Here is a 6,424-nt window from a genome sequence, read left to right as displayed (position 1 = left end):
TGCCAGGATGTTAAAATTTAGATTTATAAATATAAAAGCAATATTTTAGACAAGATTTTTTATGACGATCATATCATATATCATGGTTTTAATATACAACGTTTTAAGACGTTTATTGAGCTTGCTGTGCAAGACTCAATGTTCGATTTTAATGGTTAACTCGTTTCCCAGGTTGATGGAGTTAACATGGGCTCTCCATTGGGACCTGCATTTGCTTATATTTTTATGCAATCTATAGAAGAAAGCTTTTTAACTAACTGTCTGGATATGTAAACCTGTCTATTACAGACGATATGATGATGACGCTTTTGTGTTATTCAAGGAATCTTGACAAGGAGAGATGTTCCTCGATCATATTAATAACTAACACCAAAAGATGAAATTTACAATGGAAAAAGAAACAAATCTACATCTTTTTGATCGCATAGCGTTCGTAAATAAGGATACGAGAATCAGCTGCTCTCTCTCTCTCTCTCTCTCTCTCTCTCTCTCTCTCTTTTGCCGTACCTCTAAAAAGTTAATCTTTCGTGCAGAACTTCAAAGTCGTCGTAAAAGACTTTCAGTTTCAGTTATGATATTCAAGACAAAAGATTCAGCGACTAAGGGCCCTTTCACACTATGCGATTCTTGTCGGACCAAGATACGATTGCAGTGCCGGATCTAAATGCGACACAAAATTGTGCAAATCGTACATTTGTCCGACTGCCGTACAAAGTGATCCAAGTTTTGACAAGCGCTTGCAGTCTGCTCTCAGCCTGTAGTGGTGACTAGATGGACAGGAGGAGAAAATTATTGTCCTTATTTATTACATTTGAGAAAAAAGAAGAGAAAACCTAGAATTCACTGGGTACATCCTTTGAATACACAAAGGCGCATTTGCCACAATTTTCGAGGAGCTGAAGAGAGATAATGATAAATTTTTCAATTACCTCAGAATGTCTAAAACAACCTTTGAGGAATTCTTGTCACGTCTACATGACCAGTTGCTAAAAGAAATACGACATTCAAAGATGATATTTCGCCAGCACAACAACTGGCAGTTACCATCAAGTAAGAGGAAATAATATGGACCTTTCCTTGTAAATTTGCTTTTCCATATAGAAATTAAAAGGAGAAATGAAAACAACTAGTGTTAGCTGAATCATCTCTATTTATCAAAAGTATAAACTGATATATCTATATCAAAAACTAAAAGCTTTTACTTTAGTATAAAAATCCATATCTCTCTCTCTGTTTCATTAATTAATGTAAATAAAACTTAAGTGTTAACTATAAAAACTTCTTAAAAAATCATATAAATCGAAATCAAAAGCTTTTAGTCCTCTTTTATATCAATAATCTGCCGATAACCTTCTAATAATTTCAGTATCAAAACGTATATGTAACCTAAATGAAAAAAACAGCAAATCATTTAGTAAATCATTTCTCAGTAGTTTATACTTAAGCTATCCATTCCTGTAGTTCTTTCTTATTTACGAATAACACTATTGTTATTATTATTATTGTATGGTGTTTTTTCGTTGCATGGAACCAGTGGTTATTCAGGAACGGGAATAACACTATTTATATCCCTCAAATGTTTTCAATATCCAATGCACCCGATCACCAGAAGCAGTGGAAGTCTACTGCTGTCGCACGTATATGCAGGAAAAAATCGCAGTGTGAAGACACGTATTGAAGGCAATGGCCAACTGCAATCGCGTCTGGGTGCAGCACCGGACATGGCCAGTGGGCCCTGTCGGCTGTAATGCGATGCCGGACCGGCAAATTTTCCGGACCGACATAGTATGAAAAGGTACATTAGAGATAATAGTCGACTGCTAGTCGCATGTAGGTCCGACATCGTGTCGCATTTACGTACGACATAGTGTGAAAGGGGCCTAAAGAGGCAATAACACCTAAGGCTGAAGTGCGTGGAGGTTTTTAATCGGTCATTAGTTTTGTAACTAGGATAAAGATAAGCTATTAGATGTATCTCGTACGAAGTCATTCAATGTTGATAAAAGAATCTGTTACGCGTTAAAATGATTACTATCTAAATAATTAGGTATAATAACCCCATTAAATATATCATCCTTTCATACTGAATCTTGGAGGAGTGGGTTAGGTCGTCAATAGACTTAAGTAAAGTTAAGCAACATTGGGCCTGGTCAGTCGTTGGATGGGTGACCGCTCTCCTCGGCGTTGATTCCTTGGGAAAGGATCTTTACCATAATTTCCTCAGTCTACTCAGCTGTAAATGAGTACCTATCCCTATGTGTTAAATAGCAAAACTCAGCAATGATGGAAAGAAATGAAGGAATAAACAACAACGACGTAAATGGAACCTCTGGCAACAGAGGAGCCTCGTCCGGCAACCAGGTATTCAACCCAATTGTAGGGGAAGACGGTCAGGTACTTGGAGGTCGTCATCCAGCAACTGATCACCACAACGACAGTAATCAACAGCCTGAGATTGGAGCTACAGAGGCAAAAAGGAAGAAATGGACAAGAGAAGAAAATAAGGAAATATGGAGATGCTACATCAGAAGCAACCCGACGGAGAGAGGTATAGAAGAAGTTGATTGGTCAACATCTGGAATGAGAGGAATAACACCCCCCAAACAGAGCAGAGGCTGGCAGACCAAGTAAGGAACATAAAGAAAAAGAACTGGCTCTCCCCAACAGAAAGAGAAGAACTGGAAAGGGAAATGTCACACGACAACGAATTACACGAAGACGAACTGAGAGACGATGCCATAGAAGACGACAGGGAGGATGAGGTATCAAACAACGACACACGAAGAAACACCGACGAAGTAACAGAGAGGACGGAATAGGTAGAAAAGATTAGACAATGGATGGAGCCAGATACAGATTGAGAACAAAGATCCCCTCCATGAAAGCCTACAACACCAAGAAATTAAGGGAGAAAACAAGTGAGGTCAATGAAATAATGGGCCTAATACACACCACCAGTATCACAGAAACAAATAACTTGACATATGCAGGAGCAAGATTAGTAGCAGAACTGATGGGGATTCGAACACCAACACCACCGTCACAACCAACCCAACAGAAACCAAAACAGCAACCGCCGTGGAAAAGGCGCCTGGAAAAGCAAATCATGGTGATGAGATCTGACTTGAGTAAACTGAAAGAGATGGCAGAAAAAAGGCTAAGAAGCAAGAAAACAAGGGATGAACTCAACGAGAAATACAAAGTACAAGAGAGGGGGGACTAAACAACACAATAGAAGATGTAAAAACAGAGGCTTAAAGGCCAAAGCACACAAGATCCAACGGTACATGAACAGGAATAAGGGATACCAACAGAACAAACTATTCGGAACCAACCAGAAAAGGACTCTACAACCCAACTAAGAGGGGAAGACAACCACCAGAAATTCCTGAAGCCTAAAACCAAGTAAGAGACTCTGGGAAAACATATGGAGCAATCCGGTATCACAACAACAAACATGCAACATGGCTCCAGAAGTCAAGGAAGAAGAAACAGGAGAATAAAACAAAGATTCACAGAGATCACGACAGACACAGTCAGACACCAACTAAAGAAAATGCCAAACTGGAAAGCCCAGGTCCCGATGAAGTCCATGGATACTGGCTCAAAAACTTCAAGGCCCTACACCCACGAATAGCAGAACAACTCCAGCATTGTATCTCAAATCACCAGCACCCAAATGGATGACCACAGGAAGAACATCCTTAGTACAAAAAGACAAGAGTAAGGGAAATATAGCCAGTAACTACAGGCCTATCACCTGCCTACCAATAATGTGGAAGTTACTAACAGGTTATCATCAGTGAAAGGCTATACAACTACCTAGAGGAAGGACAAACACCATCCCCCACCAACAGAAAGGCTGCAGAAGGAAGTGTAGGGGCACAAAAGACCAGCTCCTGATAGCAAAATGGTAATGAAGAACAGTAGGAGAAGGAAAACCAACCTAAGCATGGCATGGATAGACTATAAGAAAGCCTTTGACATGATACCACACACATGGCTAATAGAATGCCTGAAAATATATGGGGCCGAGGAAAATACCATCAGCTTCCTCAAAAATACAATGCGCAACTGGAATACAATACTTACAAGCTATGGAATAAGACTAGCAGAGGTTAATATCAGGAGAGGGATCTTCCAGGGCGACTCACTGTCCCCACTACTCTTCGTAGTAGCCATGACAAAAGTACTACAGAAGATGGATGCCGGGTACCAACTCAAGAAAAGAGGCAACAGAATCAACCATCTGATGTTCATGGACGACATCAAGCTGTATGGTAAGAGCATCAAGGAAATAGATACCCTAATCCAGACTGTAAGGATTGTATCTGGGGACATCAGGATGGAGTTTGGAATAGAAAAATGCGCCTTAGTCAACATACAAAACAAAAAAAGGTAAAGTAACGAGAACTGAAGGGATAAAGCTACCAGATGGGAGCAACATCAAACACATAGATGAGACAGGATACAAATACCTGGGAATAATGGAAGGAGGAGATATAAAACACCAAGAGATGAAGGACACGATCAGGAAAGAATATATGCAGAGACTGAAGGCGATACTCAAGTCAAAACTCATGCCGGAAATATGATAAAAGCCATAAACACATGGGCAGTGCCAGTAATCAGATACCAGCGCAGGAATAGTGGAATGGACGAAGGCAGAACTCCGCAGCATAGATCAGAAAACAGGAAACATATGACAATACACAAAGCACTACACCCAAGAGCAAATACGGACAGACTATACATAAGCACGAAAGGAAGGAGGGAGAGGACTACTAAGTATGAGGACTGCGTCAACATCGAAAACAGAGCACTGGGGCAATATCTGAAAACCAGTGAAGACGAGTGGCTAAGGATGCATGGGAAGAAGGACTAATAAAAGTAGACGAAGACCCAGAAATATACAGAGACAGGAGAAAGACAGAAAGAACAGAGGACTGGCCACAACAAAACCAATGCACGGACAATACATGAGACAGACTAAAGAACTAGCCAGCGATGACAATTGGCAATGGCTACAGAGGGGAGAGCTAAAGAAGGAAACTGAAGGAATGATAACAGCGGCACAAGATCAGGCCCATAAGAACCAGATATGTTCCAAAGTACGATAGACGGAAATAACATCTCCCCCATATGTAGGAAGTGCAATACGAAAAATGAAACCATAAACCACATAGCAAGTGAATGCCCGGCACTTGCACAGAACCAGTACAAAAAGAGGCATGATTCAGTGGTAAAAGCCCTCCACTGGAGCCTGTGCAAGAAACATCAGCTACCTTGCAGTAATAAGTGTACGAGCACCAACCTGAAGGAGTGATAGAAAACGATCAGGCAAAGATCCTCTGGGACTATGGTATCAGAACGGATAGGGTGATATGTGCAAACAGACCAGAACGTGACGTTTGATTGACAAAGTCAAGAAGAAAGTATCACTCATTGATGTCGCAATACCATGGGACACCAGAGTTGAAGAGAAAGAGAGGGAAAAAATGGATAAGTATCAAGATCTGAAAATAGAAATAAGAAGGATATGGGATATGCCAGTGGAAATCGTACCCATAATCATAGGAGCACTAGGCACGATCCCAAGATCCCTGAAAAGGAATCTAGAAAAACTAGAGGCTGAAGTAGCTCCAGGACTAATGCAGAAGAGTGTCATCCTAGAAACGGCACACATAGTAAGAGTGATGGACTCCTAAGGAGGCAGGATGCAACCCGGAACCCCACACTATAAATACCACCCAGTCGAATTGGAGGACTGTGATAGATGCAAAAAAAAAAAAAAAAAAAATAATAATAATAATAATAATGATAATAATAGTTGTGGATTATACTCTCGCAACAGGGATTACTGATTCACCTGAAGGAATTTGCAGGATAGCCAGCGTTCAGCACAGACTTCAATCCACAACTCACAGGACTAATGAATATGGCGGCAAGATTTTTCATAATTTTACTACGAAAATAAACGATCTCATGTTCCAACACTTATAATACGGTGAAAATAATATGTCCCATTTACTTTATAAAGCTACCCAACTACGAGTAGCTGACCACGTGGTCCTGAAGGGAACATTAGCCTAATCAGAAATTACACAATTCACAATTATCAGGGAAAGACAATGACATAAGTCGGGAACGCGAAGGAAATACACAACAGTAGATTACGGACGGGCCTCTGCCAAGCACGACATAACGAATTCTGAATGCTAACATGACTACTTAACTTACAATGTCCGGTAGGTAATGATCTGCCGGGGAAACTAGAGCTTAATTGATAACGTTTCTTATCCCTAACACGCTCTGGAAGGGAAGTGAGCTTTTGTTCTTCGAGGGACGCTATCTGGTGATCTGGTATCCAGTTAGGCATTTTCTCAGTGAAAGTTTTACTTAATTTATCAATATTGTTACAACC

Source organism: Macrobrachium nipponense, chromosome 36 (assembly GCF_015104395.2).
Source record: "Macrobrachium nipponense isolate FS-2020 chromosome 36, ASM1510439v2, whole genome shotgun sequence".
Lineage (NCBI taxonomy): Eukaryota > Metazoa > Arthropoda > Malacostraca > Decapoda > Palaemonidae > Macrobrachium > Macrobrachium nipponense.
Note: the sequence above shows the minus strand (reverse complement) of the source record.